This window comes from Cryptomeria japonica, chromosome 1 (genome assembly GCF_030272615.1).
Source record: "Cryptomeria japonica chromosome 1, Sugi_1.0, whole genome shotgun sequence".
NCBI lineage: Eukaryota > Viridiplantae > Streptophyta > Pinopsida > Cupressales > Cupressaceae > Cryptomeria > Cryptomeria japonica.
Window position 1 is genome coordinate 113,645,684 of NC_081405.1, and position 14,574 is coordinate 113,660,257.

Sequence of the window (14,574 nt, forward strand, 5' to 3'; positions counted from 1 at the left end):
GGAACTTTGAGAAAGTATGTATCAGATGACCTCAATTTTTACATTGAGAAATGTACTATAGTTAATGAGGCTTGGGATATCTATGGCAAGTTGTAAGGTCAAGTTGATGAGATTAGGGGCTAAAAGCTTGAAAATGAACTCACAATATTAAATCCGAAGGATTTTGATATGATCCAAGATTATGTCACGAAAGCAACTGAGCTAAGAGAAAAGATTAAGGATTGTGCCATTGACAAAAAAAGATGCTCAATTGGTTTACAATTTGTTAGACAAGCTACCATTAGAGTATGTATCCTTTTTTTCTAGCTTCCACACCCACTGGTTGACTTGAGGTTCCTCATTCACTCCCCCATCATTTGATGCATTCATAGAGATGTTGATACTTGAACAAGCAAAGTTGATCAAAATGGGGATTATCAAGTCTTCAAAGTCCAAAGCTTTGGTGGATAATCAAGGGAATCAAAGGAATCAAGGAAAAGGAAAGAACTAAAAGTAGTCTAATCCAAAGCCACAACAAGATAGAGCACAATCATCCTCTCCACAACAAGGGAATTATTCATCATCTTTCAAGAAGGGAAATACACCTAAGAAGGAGAGAGAAACTTGTTCATATTACAAGACATTTGGTCATGATGAGAATCATTGCCAATCAAAGAAAATTGATGAGTTGATAAATATTATTAAGAAGAACAACATCAATTTTCCATCCGCCTACAAGAAGAAGGATTCATCTCCTTCAACTTCATCACAGTCAAAGGGAAAAGGGAAAGCATTTGTGGCTAAAACAAGTTCTTCACAATAGTTGATAATTGGCTCGGGTGCCTCACATCATATGGGTTGTACAAAGGAGTTATTTTCCTTATTGGAACCGTCTAAGGTACCTCACATTTTCATTGGTGATGATACACAAGTTGAATTTTAAGGGAAGGGTTCGGTTGCCATGGATGATGGAACTTTTGAGAATTTTCTCTATGCTCCTAACTTGACCACCAACCTCCTTTCTATCTACCAAATCACCCACTATGGAAATGGGAAGAAAGTTAATTTTACACCTGATTTGGTTTTGGTCGAAGAACTTGAGAATGATGCCTTGTAGAAATGGGAAAATCCAATCACAACTCACATCTTTATTCATTCTCCTAGTTTGTGCCTCGATCTCCTTCTATGGCCTTTCTCACTCATTCAAATTTAGAAAGTAAGCTATGGTATGAGCGGTTTGGTCACCTCAACTAATGCTATCTTCAACAACTTAGCTCTAAGGACATGGCCATAGGTCTACCACAAATCAGCTTTTCAGATGTTGTATGTTCAGGGTGTTCCATGGGCAAGCGTCCTGAAGAGAAGTTTGATAAGGGGAAATATTGGATATCTTTGGAAGTTCTCCAATTGGTTCATAATGATGTAGTAGGTCCATTTCTAGCATCTTCATCCAACAAGGCTCACCATGTCCTCACCTTCATTGATGATTACTCTCCCTTCAGTTGGTTCTAGACTTTCTTATTCATAAGAGTGAAGAGTTTGATAGATTTATAGCCTACAAGGCTCATGTTGAGAAGAAATCAAGGAAGGTAGTCAAGATCCTTCATATAGACAATGAAAGGGAATATGTGAACAATAGACTTGAGAAATTTTGTACTCTTGAGGGGATTGATCTTTAGCACTTAGTTGCCTACTATACTCCAAAACATAATGGTGTTGCAGAAAGGAAGAATATAACCCTTAAGGAGATGGATAGATGCATGATTGATGCTTATTCACTTGGTCCAACTTTTTAGGTAGAAGCTATCAGTTGTGCCACACACATCCAAAATCAGGTTCCCTACAAGGATTTGAAGGGTATAACTCCTTTTGAGGCTTGGTGTGGTAGAAAACTGATTGTGAGACATTTTAGGGTCTTTAAGTGCGGAGCATGAGCTCACATTCCTCCACAAAAATGCAAGGCATTGGAACTTTAGAGTGGGCTTTGCATATTTGTTGGATATCCTAAGGGTGTGAAGGCATATAGACTTATGGCTCTAGAGACACGTGATTTATTTATTAAGAGGAGTGTTTACTTTGAGGAAAGCTCTCCTAGCTTGGCCTCTCATCCTCCTCCTCCTTCCTCCATTGTGGATAGTGATGATAGTGACTCAGATGATGATTCTCCATCAACTCTGATTCGTAGGGTCACACCTCTACAAGGTCCACTTGTAGTTGAGGAAGCTCATCTTTCATCTCCTCCTAAACCTCATTGGGCTCGATAGACTCTTGAGTCAATAGGTTCTCCTGTTTGGGATCCTTGAGACACTCAAAGAAATCAGTCACAACATCAAGAGCTTCCACCTACTTACATTACTATAGATTCTAATTCAAAGACCGTTTAGGAAGCATCAAGAGTTCCCAAGTGGGACTTAGACATGGAGGAAGAGTATAGTTCCTTAATGATGAACAACACTTGGGAGTTAGTCCCTCTCTCTAAGGGGAGAAATATGGTTTTATGTAAGTGGATCTATCGGACCAAGTTTATAGCAGATGGTAGCATGTCTAAGTAGAAGGCTCAACTTATTGTAAAAGGTTTCTCACAAGTTCCTAGTGTTGACTATACTAATACCTTTGCACTCGTAGCTAAGATGAAATCCATTCACTTGACACTTGCTACTAATGTAGCTCATGGTTGGGTTGTACATTAGATGGATGTGAAGAGTGCCTTTCTTCACAAGGATCTTGAAGAGGATATTTACATGGAGCAACTGTAGGGATTCATTTAGAATTCTTCTTTGGTTTACAGATTGAGCAAGTCTATCTACGGCCTCAAGTATGCCCCTAGGGCTTGGTATACTAAGATGGATTCCTTTCATCTATCCATAGGATTCAATAGGTGTCATTCCATTCCAAATGTCTACATTTTGTGATAGGATGACTCTCATTAGATACTTGTGCTCTATGTTGATGATTTGATCATTACAAGGAGCAACTCATTCATCATTGGCACTGTCAAATTTTCTTTGCCTAAGAGATTTTCTATGATTTACTTGGGGCTTTTGCACTACTTTCTCAGGATAGAGATATCATAGTTACCTTGTAGGTTTACTCTTGCACAACTCAAGTATTCTCTTGATCTTATAGCACAGTTCCACATGGCTAATTGTAAGCTTGCACTTACTCTCTTTCTTTATGGAGTCAAGCTTGAGGCTAAGTGTTCCACTCCACTTGTTGGGAGTCTCATCTACTTAACTCACACACAACTTGATATTTCCTTTGTGCATGCCATGGTTTCATGTTTTATGAAAGAACTAAATCAACTTCATTAGAAAGATTCCAAATGCATCTTTCACTACATCCAGGGTACACATCATTATGGGATTCACTATGCAATAGGCACATGACTTGCCTTGGTTGGTTACATAGACTCATATTGGTTTGGCGATCTTGATGATCATAAGTCCACTTTAGGTTATAGCTTTCATGTTGGTTCGAGCCCCATTTGTTGGTAGAGAAAGAAGCAACATGTTATTTCTCTTTCTTCAACTAAGGCTAAGTATCGAGGGGTTGTTAACGAAACTACTACAACTATTTGGATTTAGAATATTCTCACCGAGTTTGATTTCACTACTCCACGACCTACATTCCTTCATTGTGACAATCAAAGTGCCATTTAGATCTCAAAGAACCCGACTCACCCTTAGTGAACCAAACACATTGAGATCCACATGCACTACATCAGGGAGCTGATTCAGGAGCAAGTCATTGATTTGTAATATTATCCTATAGTAGAGAAGGTTGCAAACATCTTCACCAAACCCTTCACTGAGAGTTAGTTTCATTAGTTGCTATCTCTCTTGGGGATGTGGGATATTTCATCACAAGGTGTCAGTTGACTTCTCCTTCCTCTCTTATGGGGGGGATTTTTCCTCTTTGTAGGTTTTGTCCTTCTTCTTTGAGAATTCTTTTATTTTTTTATGTCTCTTTTGGGGGGAAGTTTTTTCCCAATGGGTTTTCTCCCTTTCTCTATTTGTGAGAGATTGCATTGCATTGAATTTCATTTGTTCATGGGTACCTAACATGGCCTCGTATCCAAGACCCATCTTGCCTTGTTGGCTTGAGTCTACATTCCCCTAAGTTGCACTTAAGGGGGGTATTGGTGTGAATTATGTCTCATAATTATATTTTACTTAAGTTGATTTAGGATAATGCATTCATTGTAGTTTGCACATGAGATACTTAGGAAATTGCACATCTAGGGAAGATGGTTGTATAATAAATTCCACATTTTGTGGTGTTATAGATTGTTATCACGTTCCACCTTTGGTGGGTGATCTACCTTTAGTGGAATATTCTATTATTTCTCCTACCTATGCCTACCTACCCTTGTATCTCATTAGGCCACATGTCATGACTATATGTTCTCATTTCCATATGGCATTACCTTTATAAGTAGACACATCTGCATTATATGGTTTATCTAGTTGATCATATTTTTCATCTTGATGAGAATATAGTTTTTTCTTATCTATATTTGTCTCTCTTGTGTTGTGCTATTCCTTGGGCTCTAGATCTTGGTTATTATTGGTAGATACTTACAAAGTTTGTAATCTCTATTTTTCTAGATGTGCTAGCCATTTTCTTCCTATGACAAGGTCACAAAATACTTTATATTAAACTCCCACTCTAAGGATTTTAATACAAAAACCATCTACCCAAAAATAAGACAAAAACTGATCAACCTCTACTACTAATTAGAGAAAGAAAGTTATCAAGAAAACATTTCTTACACCAATTTAATGAGGAAGTTTGTGTAAAAAAAATAGAAGACCCTTATCGTTACAATAGAGAATATGCATATCATAAGAGATATAAAAAAATGAGTTTCCCCATATACAAATGCACATAACACAAGATATATATGGAGAAAATCCTTTTAAGAGAAAAATCCCATAGTCCAAAATCATGCTCAATTTATTATAGTAAACAATATGTATACATAAATGTAGCGTCCTAAAATTGCAACACTTGCAATTTTGACTGCATTTGGTTCTTCACGATGGCGATGCAACACGGAACTTGAATGGAGACCCCGAAACTTGTTCATGACATCAAAAACTGCATTTTTCAGCACCCTGGCCTGATCCTCCTTGCACCCTGTTGTCCCTAGAGGTGGGACCATGGCGCCCAGTGCCCTGGTCCTTTAGGACCATGGCACCCAGTGCCCTGGTCCCCCAGGACCATGGCGCCCAGCGCCCTGGTCCCTGGCCCTATTTTTGGGCTCGGTCTCTTTTGGGTCTCGGGTCTTTATGTTTGCAAATTGGAAAATAATCTTCCCAGGTCGGCCTAAGGTCAGAAAAATTAGTCTTTTAACCCTAATTGACAAGTATATAAAATACATTTCCTCTCCCATTTTGGTAGATGAGAAAAAGGTGGAAACGATATTCAAGCATTCAAGCATTCAAGCATTCAAGCATTCCTTCAAGCAATTGAACACTCTAAGTCTCCATTCAAGGCTAAGTGTTGCATTCAAGACAAGGATTCAACCATTGAAGAGGAGATCACATACATCATACAACATACAACAACAATTACACCTTCGCATGTAAGAATACAAACATTCTTACAACAAGGTATCAGTACTTTATTACATTACAATCATTTACATTTACAACATTCTCATTTCTTGGTTAATTCCAAAACCGGGGTTTGACCTAAGGGCAAACCCCTAATCCCTAACCCCCCAATCATCCTTGCTTTTCTGTGTGTAGGTTGCAGGTACGCGGCTGTAATTGAAGATCTGGAATCCTTGTGCAGAGACGAATAGATCCCCCTTCGTTTCGTGGATTTTTCGGAGGACCGTGTGCATGCCGGGCGCCATCGTCCCATCAACTTTCACTCAAATTTTCAGGACAGCGCCGTCTCGACATTGTACTGCTAATTCCAGGTCCGCAACTTCATCCTATATTCCTATCTCTGTTTATAAGTGAATCTTTCTCACTTTTTATGCATTCCTAGCTTAATCCTTCTATCTACATTCTTTACAAAAGAGGGTAGCCTTGCTGTCTTAACCCTTGAAACTCATTTAGAATCCAATCTTGCATTGTGTGGGATTGGATCTTGTGGGTTTCAACCCCTCTTTTGAATGTAAAGTCTCTCCTAAGTGAAAACTGTCAACCCTAGTGACCTCCTTCCCCTCTCCTCGGAGTGGTGGGAGGAACACTTAGGGTTCGCTCGTGATTTTCCGCTTTACATTTTGGTGAACCCAACGTGAACATCCTTTCTGATTATTCATGACTAGATCTAAAAATTGGATGCCTTGATTACATTTCCATGTTTAATCCTTTGCAAATTTTAGAGGTTAATTGCATAAAAACCCTAAATTTTCTTTTTAGCAATTGAGCTTGTGAAATGTCTAATTGTTAATACTTGTTTCAGATCTACCCTTCTATTGCAAATTATCAATTCATATTTGTGCTTTAATTTTGAAAATTAAGTGGTTAAGTGTCAAAACCCTAATTTTTAAAACCTCCTTGATTCAACCTTTGGCTGATAATTTCACTGATCAAAACATTTCCAAATCGGCTGTAACTTTGGATTCTGCAACAAAATCATAATATCTTTCATCCCTAAAAATTTGGAAAAAAGTTGCGAGGACCATGTGCACCTCGAGCGCCATCGTCCCCGACATTTTTTTCAAAATTTCGGGAGTTAGATCTTACTGTATTTTTCTGCTAAAATCCAAAATTTTGGCTGATTTTATCAATTACAACACTTTCAAAATTAAAGTCAAAGTTGGTCTAGTGATTGCTTGGATTAAGGCTTCTAATCATTCAAAAATTATTGAAATTGAAATTTTGTGTCAAAATTGTGTTCTTACTGTCCTAAATCTGAAAAGTGTGTCGGCATTCATTCGAAATTTCAGTGCTTTATTCAAATTCTTGCAATTTGTGACTTTTGAAATTAAGTGTTTAATTACAAAAATCTTGATTTCCACTTTCAAAATTGAATTTTGTGTGAAATTGAGTCAACTTTTAAAATTCAAAGCTTGCATTGCTCTTAGTATTCCCTCTAAAATCACAAAATTCAAAATTTTAGTTTCCCTCTCTTTTTCAAAATTCAAATTTTGCATTTTTCAACAATCTTGGTAGGGTTCAATTTTGAGATTGCAACTTTAATTTGGCCTATCTACAGATCATAAAATCACTCAAATTTTTCAGATTAGCTTTAAAATCATTATAACTTTCATCCCTGAAAATTTCAAAAAAAGTTGCGAGGACTGTGTGCACCCCGAGCTCCACGGTCCCTAACATTTTTTCCGAAATTTTGGGAGATTGTCGTGATTGCATTTAACAGCTTAAATCTAGGAGATTGGCTGATTTTATTGAAATTTGCTACCTCTAAATTCAAAATCTTCTCTCCCTCTCTAGTGCATGAGTTTTACAACAATAAGCCCTACTTACACTATTCCTGTTAGACGAAGCCATAGAATTAAGTCTTTCCAAGGTTTAATTACTGAGGAGATGGAACCTAATTTGAATAGCCTTTTTAACAAGGACACGGGTAATTCCTCTAATCCTCCTGATGATGAAGAAGCTCTCCATGAGGTTTCTATAGAACAACTTTCGAAATTGGATAACCAATTTGATGATTTTCAGCAATGGATGTCTCAAGAGTATCCCGATAGTCAAGCTCTTTCCTTAATTAAGGGTCTAAAACGTATGGTTCAAAGTGATAAGAATGGAATTGATATTTTGCATGGTATTGCACACATTGTGGATTCGAATGTGATGCCTATGAAGAGTTGTGCTGAAACTTTGGGTTATACACAACCTCCTACTCAAGTCAATCATTCTATTCCTTTGACAACTTCTATTGCTAGTATACCTACTTTTACATCAAACATAATGACTACTTCTATACAAGACATTCCGCCTATGATCACCAGTCATGGGGGAAATACTTCTTCTTCAATTAACCCTCTTCCTTCATTTAATCTGACTTCTTCATTCATTCCTTCAATGAGTGTTCCTATTACATCTCCACAAATGAACATGACGCAAGGGAGCAATTCATTTAACCATTCCATTCCTCCTTGTAGTGTTCCTCCTTTCCAATCATCTCCTATGACTAACTATCATAGTGTCCCGCCACCTTACTCTCAATCAATACCTTCTTTCAATAACATAATACCTCCATCTCAATCTAATACATCTAATATGAATTCTTCGACTGAAGCGACCATTAATAATCTTGCACAAACTGTCTCTTCTTTACAGCAACAAATTGCCTCTATGAATCAATCTAAGTTTAGTGTGCCCACATTTGATGTTGCAAGCCCACTTTCTCTTGACATTGTTCGAGCTATCCCTCCTAAACATTTTGAGATCCTGCATTTGGAGCTTTATAATGGTAAAGGTGATCCTCTAACACATGTTAAGACTTTTCAAACAATATGTACCGATTTTGCTTATGACCAAAGGTTGCTTGCAAAACTGTTTACTAGGACATTAAGAGATAAAGCCCTACAATGGTATTTCTCGTTGCCTTCTTATTCTATTACTTCTTTCGAACAACTTGCAAATGCTTTTATTCAACAATTTCAAAACAATATAAGTCCTAAAGTTACTTTGATTGATTTAATGCATTGTAAACAAGGTGTTAAAGAAAAAGTGACTGATTTCATTGGTAGATATAAGCATTTGTATGCTCAAATCTCTTTTCCAGTGCCTGACAATGATATTCAAAGAATCTTTATTTCTAATCTACAAAAAGATATTCGAGACAAACTTCTATTTTCTGAGTTTACTTCTTTTCAACAGTTGTGTGCAACTCTTCACAATTATCAACTGACTGTGAGTCAAATGGAACAAGCAAATCCTATGGCTCCGAGTGATAAGGGTGATAGTAGTCAACAACCATTTGGGAAGTTTAAACTGAACAGAGAGTCCATTAAATTCAATGAAAACATCATCAACAACAATGTGAATGTAGCATCAGGTGTGCCTCCTATTTCTAAGTTTTTCAAGAAAGAAAGAAAGTTTACTCCTTTGAATGAATCATTGCATAGTATTATGAATAAGTTATTGGAACAAAATGTGCTTACTCTCCCTCCTATAAAGCAAATCGATCCTACAAAGATTAATTCACCCTATTTTGATAACAAATCTTTTTGTCAATTTCATCGTCAACTTGGGCATGATACTAAATGTTTTGCTTTAAAGGGTAAAATTCAAGATTTGATTGATAATAATACTATCTCTATTTCAGGAGTGAATGATAAAGGAAATACATCTATAGCTCCTCCTAACCAAAATCTTAAGATTTCTACTGATCCATTACCTTCTCATACCTCTAATGCAATTGAGACTAATGATTCCTCTTTCTCATCTGATGGTCTTGTGTCTATGACTCCGAATGTGATTAACTTTGTAGAGCAGCAAGAAAACCCTAAAGAACCTTCCATCACATTTGATTCTAGTGAAATTATTAGGGCACCTGATGGTCCTTTATACATAGTTGCAAAAGTCAATAATACACCTTGCCGTGGAGTGCTTATTGATCCTTCTTGCATGGTTAATGTTATTACTAAGGAATTTCTTTTTACTTTGCAATTGAATCAAGTGATCTATGACAAAACAGATGTGATTGTGAAATTATTTGATGCATTTTCTTCTCCTGCAATTGGTTCTATTACATTACCTATTGAGGTCCATAACAAATCCCTTGATGTGAAGTTTGCTATTATTCCTTCTTCTGAACAATTTCGTGTGAAGCTTGGCTATCCTTGGCTATCTTCTATGAAAGCTATTGCTTCTCCTATTCATAAATGTTTGAAATTTCCCTTTAATGGTGAAGTTGATACTGTCAATCATAGTCTCTTTAAACCAGCTGAAAGAACTTCTAGTGTTCCTATTGATTATTTTTGGCCTAAACAATTCCAATCTCTTCCTCCACGAAGTGATCATCTTTTCAAATCTTATCAAAAGTGGAAAACAGATATGATCCTATCTCTAAGTGAACCTAGAACACCCAAACTTGATATTCCTATCATTCTTGAGAAGGAAGTTCTTCCTTTGAAAGATAAAACTAATGTCTTTCCCCAAGAAGATTCCCAACCCATTCCTATGGATGTGACTATGTCTATGTCTAATAAACTTTCTAAAAGCAGACCTATACCTCTTCGTCATGATGGACTTGGTCTCCTTCCTAAACCAAATATTCCTCCTTTATATGGAACAGTTCCTCCTCCTTCCTTTTATAAAGAGAAGAGACCTTCCTCTTCTCCTATTATCCAGCCTAAGAGACCACAACCTAAACACCCAAGTGATAAGGATGAGAACATTCCTCCTCCTCAATCTTCTCCACTTCCTATTAAGACTAGAAGAAATCGTTCTGCACGTGAACGCCGACGAAAGCGTCGTCTTAGAGCTCAGGCAGCTGCTTCTCAAACTTTGCAATCCCCAAAAACACCTTCAACAAGCATTATTCCATTTTCTCCAAAATCTCCTAAACATAAGATGCATGATGGTCTTGATCCTGTGCGAGTTAAAGATCCTATTTTTATAAATCTTGATAATGATATAGATGAAAATGTTACTTCTCTTGCTTTTGATAGTGAATATGAATATGTTGATGTTGATAACCATTTATCTAACGAATTTTCTAAAGCACTTATCCTAGCTCCTATACAAGAACAACGTGGCCTGGAACATGAACATAGCCCTTGTTTGGATCTTGTGATAGCTCCATCTGCTGTGTTGGATGTTCCTCCTCTAGCGTGTTCCTTGCCTTCCCGAAATATTGATCAGCAAGATCGGGGGGTAGATGACGTGCTAGACTAGTTTCATTAGCATAGCAGATTCTCTCCTCCTCTCTTTCTTTTGTTACTTCTTCTATGTGTTATTCTCATGCTTCTATTTGTTGTCCTTAGTGTTTTCTACTTGAGGACGATGCAAAGCATTGAGATCTCTTTTGGTCTCTCTCATGTTGACTCAAAAGACACATGTGTTCCCTTCTTCTAGGTGACCTTCCTTGATTGGGGAATGAAGAACAATTATACATACATACATATGATATACATGAATTATCATACAACATACTGACCCCGAGGAAAGCGAAGTCACCTCGTGCTTTGTGTTTTGTGTCTATTATCCTTGGGTTTATCTCACACTTGGGGGCTAAATCTTTGTGATAACGTGCTCCTTTCCCTTCTTATTTCTTATGTGTATCACTACCTTAAACCAATCACCCCCATTGAGGCATCTGTGATCGCTTTAACGTAGGGGGGCATACACCCCGTCTATCCCTTCAGGATACTTGAAAATTTCTTGGTGAACTTAGCTTTGCCTTGAAAATTTTTGGTATTTTTCTTACATGACTCATAGTGAGGGAACCTTGCTACTGACAGTCATGGTTCTCCCTCGTGATCTTCCCTTTTACTTTGTCAATCGAAGTCATAAGATCCTTAGTCCACTGGGGGCTTGGTGTGTCTTGCCTCCTTGACGTGGTGAAAGTCTTTCAATGTTGTTTACTTGTACTTTACCGAAAGTATGAGCGTACGCTTATACTCCCGCTAAAGTGGGGGCTAAATGTAGCGTCCTAAAATTGTGACACTTGCAATTTCGACTGCATTTGGGTCTTCACGATGGCGATGCAACACGGAACCTGAATGGAGACCTCGAAACTTGTTCATGACATCAAAAACTGCATTTTTCAGCACCCTGGCCTGATCCTCCTTGCACCCTGCTGTCCCTGGAGGTGGGACCATGGCGCCCAGTGCCCTGGTCCCTGGCCCTATTTTTGGGCCCGGTCTCTTTTGGGTCTCGGGTCTTTATGTTTGCAAATTGGAAAATAATCTTCCCAGGTTGGCCTAAGGTCGGAAAAATTAGTCTTTTAACCCTAATTGACAAGTATATAAACTACATTTCCTCTCCCATTTTGGTAGATGAAAAAAAGGCGGAAACGATATTCAAGCATTCAAGCATTCAAGCATTCCTTCAAGCAATTGAACATTCTAAGTCTCCATTCAAGGCTAAGTGTTGCATTCAAGACAAGGATTCAACCATTGAAGAGGAGATCACATACAACAACAATTACGCCTTCGCATGTAAGAATACAAACATTCTTACAACAAGGTATCAGTACTTTATTACATTACAATCATTTACATTTACAGCATTCTCATTTCTTGGTTAATTCCAAAACTGGGGTTTGACCTAAGGGCAAACCCCTAATTCCTAACCCCCCAATCGTCCTTGCTTTTCTATGTGTATGTTGCAGGTACGCGGCTGTAATTGAAGATCCGGAATCCTTGTGCAGAGATGAACAGATCCCCCTTCGTTTCGCGGATTTTTTAGAGGACCGTGTGCACGCCGGGCGCCATAGTCCCATCAACTTTCACTCAAATTTGCAGGACAATGCCGTCTCGACATTTTACTTCTAATTCCAGGTCCGCAGCTTCATCCTATATTCCTATCTCTGTTTATAAGTGAATCTTTCTCACTTTTTATGCATTCCTAGCTTAATCCTTCTATCTACATTCTTTACAAAAGAGGGTAGCCTTGCTGTCTTAACCCTTGAAACTCATTTAGAATCCAATCTTGCATTGTGTGGGATTGGATCTTGTGGGTTTCAACCCCTCTTTTGAATGTAAAGTCTCTCCTAAGTGAAAACTGTCAACCCTAGTGACCTCCTTCCCCTTTCCTCAGAGTGGTGGGGGGAACACTTAGGGTTCGCTCGCGATTTTTCGCTTTACAATAAACTTGTAGAGAAAATTTATTTTAGGAGATACAAGAATTTTTATTATAGAATAAATTCAATGGCACAATAATACACGTGATAGAGTCATCATGCAACTCTAATACTACACAAATCAATATATATAGTTCCAAAGTGGACACTTAGGATTACTACATGGCATCATCTCATGGTCCAAAATCCTACAAAACATAATTATTAGCATAAATTCACAAACCTAACATACAATGGGGCACACTTGGCATGCCAAGAATTTGCATCCATGCAAATGGTTCCACTTAGCTTGCATTATGTCTCCTATGTTTAATAATTCCACCTACCATGTATTTACTAGTTCAAACTCTTACACCATTGTACAAGATAACATAGTGTTTTCATTATTTATCATAGTAACTTTTATATTGTTAACTTCTACAACTTATGGCACATGCCATCAAAATAATTTATAGTGGGGTGTACAAATTGAGATGTAAATCTTCTACAATTTAGGATGCATGCTATCCTAGTCACCCGCCATCCATGTTGACACCTCATCATGCAAGGTACCACAAAGTGATAGCACAAGACAAACATAAAATTATAATTATAGGAAATAATAAAAAATAATAATTAAACAATGCTAGGAATTATCAAAGGTTGATACACCTTATTCACAAAAATTAGATATAAGAGGAAGGTACAAAATTTGAATATTTTTAAAGTTCAATTATTAAATATAAACCCAAAATCCAACATAAATGAGAATACACAGTAGGGAAAAAATATCATATGTATCATTAAAGTAGAGGGGTGAAAGAAAGATCACATTTTGATTTAAGATCCCAAAATTAAAATATCACATATATGAAAATAAAATTATTTATACCAAATCCTAGAGTGAATTAGGTCAAATAAGAGTAAATGGATTCACAAAAATGTAAAGGGAAACAAACCTTTCTATGTGAAATATAAGATAATCTAATTAATAAGGTGCACTCCCTTTGGGAACCTAGACAAACCACTATGTTGAGGCTATGGTACCTTACATTGGTGTAAAGTTAGCTATGAGGAAAAATAATAGATAAATATGGCTGGAAAGTGATTCCCTCTATTTTTAATTGGCTTCGAGATATTCAAACCCCTAGTTGGACTATAAAGAAATTAATCGATGACACTTTAAGAATGATAAGATCTTTTGATAACTTCATCATTTCTCATGTGTTTCAAGAAGGAAACAAAGCAGCTAATGGCTCGGTGAATATTGAATTAAAGCAATAGATTATTAAGTGGTGAGGGCCCTAGGATAATATCCCTATTGAAATTAAAAACCTTATTTATGATGATTATACATTGTGTTCATTTGGGGGCTACCCATTTTTTTATTATCCATGTGCATCTTGCATAAGTGGAGAGATGGGTTGAGATGTCTCAATTATTACAATTTTGGAAAAGGTAGGACTTGTTTTGTAGATAACTCTAGAATCTCCATGATCATTTTGTGTTGTATTTTGGGGTCTAGTGGCTTTCTGTAGGATCTTTACGTACATAATTGTAGGCCCAACATGGGTGGAGATCGAAATAGATTGGAGCCAAATTTGTATGAAAAATGGAGAAACAAGACCGAGGTTTGGGATGAAGTGCCAGTGGGAGGAATTACACCAGGCTACATCAAAAAGCTTCACAACCACGATCCTAGGTCTGCTTGGCTCTTCATTCAAAGCTGGAATAATGACACCCTTTGGGTTTATGGGGGTGAATTCATGGTGGATAAGAGAATCATTGATGAGTTTACTAGGATACTTATGGATGAGAGGAAATTTTATAGAGACATGAAAGCTAAAAAGGAAGCTCTTGTAATCTTTTTCCAGAAGAACA